We start from the raw sequence: 13,376 nt of genomic DNA, 5'->3' as shown, positions 1-13,376 counted from the left end.
CCAGGCTTGGGGAGAGAGAATGCGGAGAGGGTGTGGGGGGACCACGCTCCATCTTCTCCATTCCCTGGTGGGGGACTCCCCAGTGAGGAGTGTGGAAAACACTGTCTTGCATGAGTAATATGCGCTCTCTTTGCTATTTTGAAGCGCCCAGATCACCTAGCAGACAAGATGCTCTTCATCCTCAGCAACTCCCTGACGCTAAATCTGGTTTTGATCCCGATCCCCACTCCCCTCCCTTTTTTTTTTTTTTAAATAGATGAGGAAAGGACAGCCCAGAGCAAGTGGTGTCTGGGTGTGGGCTGTGTTGGGGTAACAGGAAGCAGGCTGGGAAGGGCTGATTCGGTAAGAGTCCTTTATGGAGAAAAAATCTCTCGGCTAACCGCTGCTCAATCACTACGGGCACATGACAGAGATTGCTTCCATTTAAAAAGTCCTGGTATATATAATACCTTGCTCCAGAAGCTGGTTAGCTAACAGGATTTTCGTATGTTGGAACTAGCAAAGGGGTTTCTTCTAAGAGGGTGCTACTAAATCGTGTAGAAATATCACTGTGCCCACACCTAAATAGTGGCAAAGGACGGAGAAGGAGGACTGCTTCTTTCAAACTGTAGTCTCATTGAGTTCAGAAAATGAAGGCAAAAATTCCCTGTCCAATGTCTCTGAGAGATGGATTCCCCTGTTTTTCTGCTCCAGAAACATGGAACCACAAGATAGGTCCAGGGTTTTCTATGTGGTCCACTTGCCATTGGGTGGCGGTGACGAGTCTCTGATCCTCTTTGGCCTTTATTATTATGCAGATAGTGCCTACCCTATCTCATTGCCTGTAGTCTTTCTTTCACCATACTACGGCAAGAATAATCTTTTACAAAACCTAAAATTTGACCATGCCATTCCTGTACTTAAAAGATTCAGTGGCCTCCTATAGTCTTCAAAATAAAATTCCAACTCCTTAGCTTAGCATGAAAGACCTATATCAATCCCTCCACATGTACAGAAATACCTACTATTTTTTTACACACCATCATTAATTCACTCATTTATTCAGACATCAAACTGGTATTTACTGAGGGGTAAATATTTCCCAACCAGTTCGCCAGGCACTGGGAACATATCACTCCTTCAGTGCCTAGAACATAACCTGATTGTTTCATGGAATCTGTCTCTAGTCTTAGAGCTTACTTCTCTCTCTTCCTATAACTCCTTCCTCTTCTACCAGCTAGCTTTATTGCTCCATAAGTTATTTTCTTCATTCCTCTTGTCCCCCGCAAATGCCACTCTTCAGTGCTCTTATGGCACATGATGCTGTTATTTTATCTCTTTCCCCACTTTGTCTATGAGATTTGTGAGGAGAGGGACTTTGTCTTATTCATAGCAACAAGGATAGGGCCCAGCTCCTGGTAGGTGGCTCTAGTGGTCATGGTTCCACAGCTAAATTAGCTTTGGACATTGAGATGTGAGGAAAGGCTGATGAGAGTCTTCTGGGAGAGAAATCTCTAAGTGCAACTGTCTCGTGTTTTCTCTTTGGTGTCATATCTGAAAGTGATGCCCAGATCCGCTGCAGCCATCTTGCTGTCCAAGTGGAACAAGCTTTAGAAAGAAGCCAATGAGGACAGCAGGGCAGAGAGCTGGGAGGAACCTCAGCCTGGGTCATCCTACCTCTGGGCTTAAAGTTATGTGACTAGCAAATTCTTATGGTTCAAGGTCTTTCTTTCCCTTCTTTTCTCTTTTTCTTATCCTTTTTCTTTTCCCTCCTTCATCTTGTCTCCTTTTTTTTTTTTTTTTTTCACTGCCAAAATCTTCCTGATTTGGAACTCAGTACCCCTCTGGTTGGGCTGACTGTGTAGGACTCAGCTCAAGTGAGTCCAACTCACAGCATCTGGTATTAATTGTATTTATTTATATATTGTCTTCCCTACTATTCTATAGGTTCTCTGAGGGGAGAAAACCTATTTTGTCCCAAATTGTCCTATTATTCTCCTCTCTCAAGTGTCTACCTAATGTATAGTAAGGAAGCCCATAAATGTTTCTTGAATTGAAGTCTTCAACTACTTTCTTTCTTCTTTTTCTTAACCCTTCATTGATCACTTTTCATGCCGTGTCATCGGGTATTTTATTCTGTACTGTTGTCCTCACATTATTTCCCACTGAAAGTCTTGCACTTCCCAAGAAAATGTTAAGGTCATGGAGAATAGCACCTGAGTCTCATCTCATATTTCTTTGGTATCCCACATGGCTCTCAGCATTTGTAGGACTCATAAGAGAACTGTAATAACTTCCTGATGAACTAATCCTCTGCAACCTTGCAGAACACAGAATCCCACCAAAGTTCATAATTATGGACTCTTGGATATTTGTCTCAGTTCCTCGATGACGGAAGTTCTCACCTTCTTCTTCTTTATTCTATACCTTAGCAGGCACAAAGCTGGCATCAATAAAGCCTTTGTAATTAATGTATTAGAATATTGAACTATTTTTTCTGCACATATTACAGTCACACAGAGTGATTTTGATACACTTAAAACTCTCAAGGACTGCTGTGGTGGAGGTGGAACTAGCATTTTAAAATATCTTTTGGGTTGGGGGGCTGGTTTTAAAAGTGACACCACACACTGATATCCTTGTCCTGACATTGAGAGCACTTAGCTGTTATCTATGGGTGGTTATACAGCCCAGTTTTCTTTCTCAATCTACAGATATTTCTACTTTTGAAACTCTACTTCTTAGGTATGTTCTTCTGGATCTCCAAAGAATCCTGCAGTCACAATTACTCTTTGCTGAAAGGGCACTTGGCTCCCTGTTGTTGGTCCTCCAGCAGGTCCTCTGACGAGATGCTCTGGCTGCCTGTGTTTCATACCTTGCCGTATGACTGATGGTCAAGAATACAATGAGCAGTTTAAATTATTTACAATAACTCCCAACAACCAAATAACCAAGGAGTGGTAAATATAAGGACCTATACATCCCCATTCCTTCACTGCCACTTTAAACAGAGTTTCTCCTATCTTGGTGATGGATTTTGACCCTGGTTCTAATACAGTATCTCCCAGAGACAACATTTTAAAACTGTAAAATCATTGGGGAAGAGTCAACAAATTCATCCTCATTTTTTTCCTCTTTATTTTATATATCTGAGCAGTCTAGCTTCTCTCTCCAAATCTGATAAACAGGTTTTCCCTTTGAAGATGGTTATGCATTCTTTGCCTTGTTTAGTTTTCACCCGTGTATGTGAAGCTGGTGGTGGTGAATTATCTGTGTGTTTATATGTCAGGAGTATCCACAATATATATGAGGGAATGCCAGAAAGCAGGGCTTTTAAATTTAATCTCCTATATCTCTCAACAAACAATGAAAATATCCCAATTTAAGACAACTTTTGACATGTGAGGCAGTGTGCTATATGTATGCCCTGGGGGATAAAAGATAGTAAGACATATTCAGACCCGCCAGGTATACTATGGGCTATAAGCAGTTCCCAAAAGGAAGAAAAACCTGTCTTTCCCCAAAATGGAAACATTTGTTCTTACAAAAGTAATTCACTACCATCAAAATGAATATAAATTAGAAATGTATTTATGAAAGAGAGTAAAATTTCTACTTCTCCGTATCCAATCTGAGAGACAGGCATTATTAAGAATTTTGTTGTAGCCTTTCAGAATTTTTATGCATATAGAAACATGTGTCTTTATGTAATGGGATCATTTTATGCGTATTGTTCTCTAATCTGTATTAGTACATATAGATATATCTTCTCATTTTACTTTTCATTGGTGGTGTAATATTCTGTTGTATGTGTATACCATAATGTCTCTTATTTATCAACAGTCAGGCTCAGTTCTCTCAGGTTTTTCACGCCATTAAAAACAATGTTGAAGTAAACATTCTTTTTTATTTATTGTTCATTTATTTTTCTGCACTTGTTAAGCCAACTTCTTCTTGGGAAGATCAGGGAAGGTTTCAAAGAAAAGGTGGAACTTTAGTAGAGCCTAGGGGAGGGAACAGCACGAGCTGAGAATGAAAAGTACGAGGTACCATGTTTCCCCGACAATAAGAGCTAATCGGAAAATAAGCCCTAGCATGATTTTCCAGGATGATATCCCCTGAGTATAAGCCCTAATGCGTCTTTTAGAGCAAAACTTCATATAAGACCTGGTCTTATTTTCGGGGAAACATGGTATAGCTAGGTGGGGTGGGGTGGTCTGTGAATAGACCTCTTTGGGTGAAGTGTAGGTTGTGGAGTGTCAATCTTGTGGGGTGTAAATTGACTCACAATTAAAAATTTAAGATGAAGGGGGAGGTTGCAAGGGAATACAAGTTGCCATGGTTTAGACATTTTGAGTTTGCAGTGATGCTATAATACCTAAGAAGAAACATCTTAGATCTATCTAGGAATGGAGGGTATTGGGTGGATGGAAACAAGGGGGAAGGAGAGAGTGGAAGGCACTGGACTTTTCAGGAGGCACTGGGAAAGCTAAGCCACATGGAAGAGAGACCCAATGAAGGGTGATTCAACAGGGCTTGGTGACTAGATGTGAAGGAAGCCAGTGGAGGGTACAGGCACAGTTTCCTCACCTAGAAAATAGGGACAACAGTTCCTTACTTCAGGTTTATTATGAGCACCAGGCAAAATAATGGGTACACTTTTAATAAGTAACACTTGCTACAACAATGCACGTTATTTGTTTATGAACTTTCTCTGTCGTCTCCAAAGCAATGGCCATCCTGACAGGGCTTTTGGAGTTGCTACTTGATGGAACGAAGAGGGTGGGTTGCAATGACCTTTTCAGACAGCAACTGGGAAGTCACTGAAGGGGGCTGACGGTGGTTTCTCAGTGATTCAGTGGAAACTGAAAGAGTTACTTCCAAAGACGTGAATCTGGTCTAAAGACTTCGGGGCCCTTTCACATCTGTGGTTACTGAATTATATTTTTCCCTCTTATCTAACTCAACCCTTCTCCCCCCACCAAATTACATAGACTTGTTTTTGCTTTTAGAGCAGAAAGGAAGCATGAGAAGGCACACTCCAAATATTTAGTTAGTTTCAAAAATATGTGTTATTCAAAACACCTTCAAGTACTAGGTTTCTTGAAATAAGAAACTCTATCATCTTGCTCTGCTGTGTTCCCTTTGGCAGGAACAATAACCATCCACTTCAAGTGCATAACACGCAGCTATTTGCGTGGAAAGAATAACAGCCTCTGAGTTGGGAGAGCAAAAACCCAGGCTTAGCTCTCTCCATCTAGCTGGGACAACTCTGGGCCCCACGTTCCTACCAGTAAAAGGCGAGGGTTGAACATAATGTCTTTACATTTATTATTTGTAGGATATCACAGCTTCTGTTCACAAACCCCACGTGCGGTCGCTGGGACAGTATCATGAGGCCTGATGGGCAGATTTGGGAATGGAAACCCAAAGAGGTGAGTGACTTGGCTGAACTGAACATGATTCCCCTCCCGAGAGATGAGGCTAGAACCGATGTCTGCTAGCTGACTTCCAGCAGGTAATGTTGTCTTCTGAAAGTTTTTGTCTGAGTTCTGTTGGGAGAGAGTCTTCTAGAAGGTCAGGCGTCTGACCACCTTCGTGTGGACAACCACTTCCCACCCCTGGGCAGTCACAGGTGTCAGGCAGACCACCGCGGTTTCTTCCCTTCCCACTCTTGTTCAGGCCACACTAAACTATGAGTTCTTGTGGCCCCACGCCCTCTCACCTCCTGGTTTTGCATAAACTGGGTTTGTTTTTTGGGCTTGGAAATCTCTTTTCCCCATGAATTCTTTTCCCTATTTAACTCCTCCTTCATGCCATCATTGCTTCCTTCAGACAGCTTTCTTCAGCCCTCCCTCCAACCTGGGTTAGAGGCAATTTCTCTGGACCTCATAGAACTCTATATTCCCCTAATTATTGTGATAATAATATTTACTGCCCCACATGGTAAGTGCCTTTTAACTCATGTCACAGATGAAATATATACTTGATGATTGTCCCCAAATCTCAGTGGCTTAAACAAAATAGAAATTTAAAAACTTTCATTATAACAAGAAATTTGAAGATAGGACGTACAGAGCAGGTGTGGTAGCTTTATGGTCAACAGGAACTTAGGTCCTTAAAGCTTTTTGCTCCACTACCCTTAGTGTTGCCTCATGGTTGCAAAATGTCCACGAGAATATAGGTCAGCACATCCCTGAAAGGGGCAGGAACTAATGAGACTATCTCCCAGATGAATTAGCCCCCTTTATGCAACTTTCCTATAAGCTGTACAAAAAGACAGCTGCTTGCCTGCGTTTAGCTGATAAATGTAGTCTTTTAGCACCCTAAAAAACACTGAATGCTCTTGATAGAGCAGAAGGAAAGCGTAACTGTTTAGTAGGCAATCAGTGTCTGTCATCCGAGCTACTCAAAATGTGGTGGGCAATCCCTGTCAGTCTGTGAGAAGATAAATACAGAAATGTAAGCCTTTAGAAACTTTTATTAGTGACTTGACGTTGATGTGACCTGGTATCAATCCACAATGGACGGGCAATAAAACAACAACTGGTCCTTCACCACAGGGTTTGAGAAGCCCTGCCTGCCACAAGTCCTCTGTTGTCCCCACGAGACTACAAGCATCATGAGGGCAGGTAAGCTTTTCTTGCTACTGTATTCACAGGTTCTACCACAACACCTAATGAGGAGGTGCTCGATGAACCTTTGAGGTAGGATAAGCACGAAATCCACTCATCACCACCTTGTTCTTGCTCAGGTCACATGCTCGGATGTGTCTGAATGTCTGTCCTCTCCTGTTTACGTTCGTGATCTCCTTTTCTCTCTTCTCCTTTGCCCTCCTGTCAGCGTCTCCTGCAGGATTAAGTACCCCCAAGTCCTAGCCCCAGGCTGGACTCGCTCCTGGCCTCTGGTATTTTCCATGTACTTTCGGGAGTGGGACCAAAACTGAATATCTCTCTTCCTTGAAGTCAGGTCAACTTCCTGATTGTTTCCTCAGAAACTAGATGGGTTCCACATAGATCCAAGAGGGGTCCACACCTTGAGTATTGGCAAATCTGAACAGTTGGGGGAAATGGGATGCACTTCTGTGAGCAAAGGAGATTCCCCACCCTTAGACCAGCTCAGGAGGGGCCCATATTATAGGGCTCTGGCATGGTGGACCCGGCCCTGGTTTCCAAGCAATGTTGTTTGTATTGGGGAGGGAGGTACTGTTAAAGAATGTCAACTACAATTATATATATATATATATATATATATATATATATATATATATATTATATATATTATATATAGTTTCAAGAAGTGGAGTACAGCATTAGGAATAGAGACAGTGGAAATGTAATGGCTGTATGTGATGTCAGAGGGGTAGTAGATGGCGGTAGGGGGGTTATCACTGGGTGAGGGATGTTAATGATAAATGTCTAGTACATTGTTTTGTGCACCTGAAACTAATTTAAAAACAAAAAAAAGATATGTCCTCCCTCAAGGATGCACTTTGGTCCTGGTCGCCAATTGCTCTTCCCTAATTAAGTGCAAGGCCCACCCACTGTGAGCTCACTCCCCAGGTCTGCTCAGGACTGACCTGGCTTTCTCAGCTTGCTTCACAATCAATAGTTCCAGAAAAGGCAGCTTTATTCACTGAAGTCACAGATCAATGAGACAAGATTTGCATATGAGTTTAGTATATAAATCCTGGGGTGAGGTAATAATTTTTCCCCTGCTGCTATCTCCTGATTTCCCCTCCCTTTCTGTTTTCTCAGTTCCTTCTCCCCTCTGTTCTTTTGTCTTTCTCTTCCCTGGTAATGTCCTTTCTTTAAAAAAAACGGCTCCTTTCCCCAACCTCCTGCAGCCCTAGCTGAGCAGTGCGCCCCTCCTCGGTGAATATCTGTTAATTTGTGTCCCTCCAGCCAACCCCAGGATTCCGTGGGCAATTTGAGTGCAGAGGTGGTGTTTCCTTCTGGGTCTTCAGCATGTGCTGGGGGGCGACCTCATGACAGGTGTCAGCACAGCTTATTGAACCCGTGAACCTTCGACGACCTCCTCTGATTCTCCATTTCTCTCACTTTCCACTCCTTTATCCTGTTCTCTTGTTTCATTCACCTTCTTTAAGTAGAAGACCTCTAAAGATGCCTGGGAAAGGAGGAGCTAGTGTACATCACCGCAGTTGGGACTTCCATATCCCAGAGACCAATGGGCCACCCACGGTGATTAGAAACCTCTTTCTTGCTTGGCCATGTGACCTGCTATAATGTTCCCCAACGTGCTCCCTCAACCCCAGAGGACTTGAAGAACACACAAAAATATTGGTATCCTTCTCTTGATAGAAGGCTTTGGAAGTTTCTCTCGGAAGTAGAGGCATCATTGGACCAAAATGACGTTGGGGGAAGCCCAGAGAACCTGGCTGTGGTTGGTCTCTCTAGAAGTTGGATGCCCGTAGGCTTCTGCTTCTATTGTCTATCCTGACAAAATATGGTTACGTGTGCACTGTTCTGAAACAGATACAATTTTTGGGTTTATTTTTGGCAACTCTGTTAGGTTTCCAACAGTTATATCTTTCTTTTGCTTACTCTGGGATATTGCAAGGTAGCATTGGCACTTTTGGGGGTTCTCTCCTCAGTGTTACACTTGCATTTAGAAATAGAGACTGTTTTGAAATAAAGATGGGCATGAGTAACTCCCAAGACAACTTCCTACATTACCAGACATTGGTAGAGATCAGAAGGGAACCTCAGGTCCCATCTCATGTCCTGGCTGGTTGAGATCAGAGGCCAGGGATTTGTCCTTATTCCCTACCACAGTGAGCTGCTGACCTTCCTGGAGCATCTTTCAATGTGCCTCCATATAAAATCTTATTCGTGCCTCCGTATAGAATCTTATTTGAGTCTGGCATCAATGCTCATGAGGTCAATTGTAATCACATCTGCTGTAGGCGAGCGAAATGGGGGTCTGGATGTTATGTAACTTGCCCACAGATCCATAGCCAGGAAGCACCTCCTAAAGGCCAAACCACCTTCTGTTGCTAAATTGCTTGCTTTTCCCATTGTGCCATATGGTCCAGGTATGAGCAATCCTCCAGAGTGATTAGCATCATGGGATTAGCATTACATGGCCTGAGTCACCCTCCTGGTGGCTGCCACTGACCATGTGCAAATAGTCCCCTGATGAAGCCCATTGTTCCCAGGACAGAAAGTCTGTTCTTTAGTGGAGGATGTGCAAACAGCTGAACTTCCGGGCTACTAGGGCCCATTGGGGAGACCACTTTAAAATTGTTCCAGTCTCTCCTCTTCCTGTGGACGTGTTCTCTCCCACTGAGCCTCTCAGCATCCTCCGTCTTTCTCCCTCCTGCTCTCTGACTGCACCAAAGCCCATTAATATCCGTTGTCTTGGTCAAAAATATTGTGCAGTTATTCTCCTGTCCCAACTTTTGCTGAAAAAGAATCTGGTTAATTAACATTGATTACAATCCACCAACTGCAAGTAAAAATCGATTGCTATGGTCCCTAATTTGAATGCACTTCTCTCTCCTTATCTCTTGTGAGAAAGAAGGAGACAAAGAGTGTGAGAAAGAGAAGAAGTGATGGGAGAAAGGGTATTTTTTTAAGCAGTCCAATTTCCCGGGTCCCTGGTGTGGGACATCAGTGATGTGCTGGTCCTTAGATCTTGCCCACTCTCCTTCAGCGTGGCCATTTTTCAGACTGACGTCTAATTGCTGCAAATAGTCATTGTGCACATTTGGGCCTTGTTCGTAGCTCCCTACTTTATTGAGAGAGGAGCGATAGTATTGATTCTGGATGGCCAGGGAGAATGCCAGAGAATATTAGTAAGGAGCAGAGAGAACACAGTACATAAACTTTTATGACACAATGTCAAGCTGGATTGTGAAGACATAAATGAAAAGGACAACACAGTCTGTAATTACCACAAGCGCACATCTTCCATTTGCTGGGGAAGGTGTCGTGGCTGACCAGGGCAAATTGCGGAAAGGGATGAATTGTCCAGCTCACAGGAACAGTGGCGCATAGTTTTTGCTCCTCATTGTTGAGCAAGAATATATGGGACGTCAAAAAGCACTTCTTGTTGTGTGTCACGGTGTGGTCCTGAGGAAAGCGTGCAGATTCTAATGTCAGGTCTGTCACTTACTGCTAGCCATGTGACATTGGGCCATTCACCTAACTTCTCTGAGCCCCAATTCTCTCACGGGTAAAACACAGGTAATAATATCTCCTTGGCAGGATGGTGTAAGGATTAAATAAAATAATGCATGCAAACATTTCATGTGCCTGGAAAATAACTGCCTCTCAGCAAATAGTAAATATTATCATCATTTTTTTTAATTCAATAAATATTTATGGAGTGTTTGCTCTGTGCCAGTATTATGCTAGGTGCTGGAGATAAAGTGGTGCCCCAGATTCATGGATCTCACAACTCTGTGGGTGAGGCAGACATTAATCAATTATTGACTCATATAAATGTGAAAACGCTCCTGTGCCAGGAGCTGGGAAAGAATGACATGATGCTATATGAGGGGATTTCTGTTATTCCCGCTTTTTCAATAATCACACTTACGTATTATCTGTCTCTCTCACTATAACAGAAGTTCTCTGAGGGCAGGGATTTGGTCTGTTTGATTCACTGCTCTATCTCCAGTGCCTAGGATAATGAATAACATGTAGTAGTCACTCAGTAAATATTTACTAAGTGAATGAATAGCTATGTACTTAGAGTACAGAGGAAGAATTAGAACCCGGTTTTTAAGAGCTTAGAGTCAAATGGAGTATAGTAGAAATGCATAATATTTAAGACTCAGTGGAATCGTTAGCAGGTTTAACTACAAAACCGCGGTTCAACTTAAACCTTGAAAACTCTCTTTACCGAGACACTGGCATCACATACCAGCATGGGGCCTGATGTTGTACAGTGACACGTTGTGACACGTAAAGAAAGGAAATGGAAAGAGAAGGAAACTGAATGTCCTTCCCTGAGTTTAGTGGCTGCAGTTCACCCACTGTGAGGGTGTTTGTGAGGGCAGGCTGACTGATTTAACAAACAGTGACCACTCTCAGCAGTAAAGTCGGCAGAGGGGCTCAGTTTCACTCAGCATTCCAGACACAGGCCCTGCCTGTTGGGTCTTGGGTCCCCCTGTAGCCTCCACATCCAGCTGGCAGGTGAGGAAAGAGACATCTAGAATATTGGGATGCATTCCCACTCCTCCTGCCACAACTTGGAGGTGGCCATGCCACTGTGGTTCATGTTGCATTGGCGAGACAAGGCTCATCTAGATGCTGGGGACCTGGGGAGGGTAGACAAGTGGTGTGTCCAAGAGGAGGAGTTGGAGGGCGCCATAGGTCTCTACTGCTGTGAGTTCAACAAACACTCAGGGAGACTCCACTGTGTGCCAAGCACCGGGATCCAAGATGGTCAGAACCCTCCAAGAGGACGCCATCTAGTGGGCAAAACAGGGAAATAACTAATGAAAGGCAGATGTAAGTGCTGTGCTAGAGGGACAGCAAGTATGATGGGATATAGAGGAAAGGGATTAATTCCACACAGATTGGGGGATAATTTCAAAGGGCACAGTCAGATTGGAAAGGTGGGTAACCCCTTGTGTAGTGGAGATGGCTAACTGTACACCAAAGACTGTGATTTCCCTCCCATGGTATAGACTTGTGGCTTGTAAGCGGCTGTCCAGCTGGAATCTCCATTTCACAGCTTTGCTTACTTGTAGGCGAGGTTTGAGACTAGTTCTCAACAGTGAAATGTTAGCCAAAGGGATAATGGTTACTTCTGGGCCAAGTCATTAAGGAGAAAGGTGTTCTTTCTCCCTTCTCTCATTCTCCATCCGTTGGCTAAATGTTGATGTGCTGAGTTACCTTGTAAGCCTTATGTGGGGATTAACAGGGCTGCAACAAACCCACCCATGCCCCACACCCTGCTGTCATAGAACTACCTTGGACACTAGGTGAAGGAGAAGGAAACATCACTGGATTTAAGATGTTACACATTTTGGGTCAACTTGGTACAATCATTAGGTGGCTTAACAGAGGCAGAGGTGGCCAATGGCAGCAGTGTCAGGTAGTAGCACCAGGGCTTTCCAGGTACAGGAAACAGCAAAATCAAACTCAGAGGCAAGGAAATAAAGAGTGTGTTCCATCTCATACATAGTTGGGGAGAGTATCAAATGGTACAACCACTCTGGAAAACTGTGACAGTTTCCTACAAACTTTAAAATGTATCTATCCTATGTTCCAGTAATTCCACTTCTTGGTATTTACTTAAGAGACATGAAAACATATATCCACAAAAAGACTTGGGCTAGAGTGTTCATCTCAGCTTTATTCCTGATAGCCCCAAATTGCAAACAGTCCAAGTATCTACCAAGAGGGTGAATAGATAAAAACTTTTGGCATAGTCCTATTATGCAATACTATTTGGCAATAATGAGTAAACAAAGACTAAATTACCAATACATGTGACAACCCATATAAATAACAGAAACCTTATGTTGTGCAGAGGAAGCTAGACACAAGAGTACATATTGTGTGATTGCTTTATATAAAGTTCATAGCAGGCAAACTAATCTGTGGTGACAGAAATCAGGACAGTGGTCATCTATGGGAGGAAGGATTGAGTGGAAAAGGTCATGAGGGAACTTTCTGAGATATGGAAATAGTGAAGCGGAACTTACACGGTTGTATACATTTCCCAAAACTCAACAGATGGTACGTTGAAGACCTGCATGTTTCACTGTATATAAATTTTATTTTAATGGAAACTCAACAGAAAAGAATGTGTTCAGGGAAAATGAGTGGATAATTTTGATTAGAGCATGGGGTTCTAGCTAGGGGAAGAAGGGTAGAGTACAGTAACGTGTAAGATACACTTTGGGGCATTTAATGCCAAAGGAGTTTTGGTTTTATTACCTAAACAATGGGGAGTCATCCAAAGCTTTTGAGCAGGGGCAAAACAAGCTCCTGTGCAAGCTTTTGGAATGTAAATGGTGGCAGCGTGGAGGAGGGAAGGGGGTAAGATGACAAATTTTGCTTGGGGCAGGGGCCCCTGTAAGTAACACACAGACTGGAATTTCCCTATGTACTCGTGCAAACGCCAGCCCAGGGGGATGGCTGGGGATCTAGTAGCTGTGTTTGCCAAAGGTCGAATTGTGAAACAAGCAGTTTCTTTCATACTGAGAATATTTTAATCCCTATGACTCTATAGTAAGATCAGGCCACGTGTTATGATTGGAAATGATTTCTATTATTAGTTACTATTACTACTCTTGGACTGTTGAATGCCAAGGCTTGGGAGGCGGTGGGCAGAACCCAGAGAAAGAAATGGTCTGTGAAGTTCGCATTTTCCAGAGCTCAGCAGACAGGCACTCAGCCTGGAGCTAGTCATTTTAT

The 13,376-nt window shown here is 43.1% G+C and overlaps 1 long non-coding RNA gene across 2 annotated transcripts in view; it reads left to right on the top strand.

The window, feature by feature from the left end:
• Positions 1 to 5,187: 5,187 nt before the first annotated feature.
• The window catches only part of LOC117032526 (uncharacterized), a 79,110-nt gene continuing 70,921 nt past the window's right edge, over positions 5,188 to 13,376 (top strand). For both annotated transcript variants that reach the window (XR_004424740.1, XR_004424741.1), the window contains exons 1-2: positions 5,188 to 5,414; positions 6,543 to 6,611. This is a non-coding gene — a long non-coding RNA (uncharacterized LOC117032526). The remainder of the gene's footprint in view (positions 5,415 to 6,542; positions 6,612 to 13,376) is intronic.

The sequence above is a fragment of the Rhinolophus ferrumequinum genome, chromosome 12 (assembly GCF_004115265.2).
Source record: "Rhinolophus ferrumequinum isolate MPI-CBG mRhiFer1 chromosome 12, mRhiFer1_v1.p, whole genome shotgun sequence".
Classification (NCBI taxonomy): domain Eukaryota; kingdom Metazoa; phylum Chordata; class Mammalia; order Chiroptera; family Rhinolophidae; genus Rhinolophus; species Rhinolophus ferrumequinum.
Note: the sequence above shows the minus strand (reverse complement) of the source record. Positions and strands in the feature narration are given on the sequence as shown.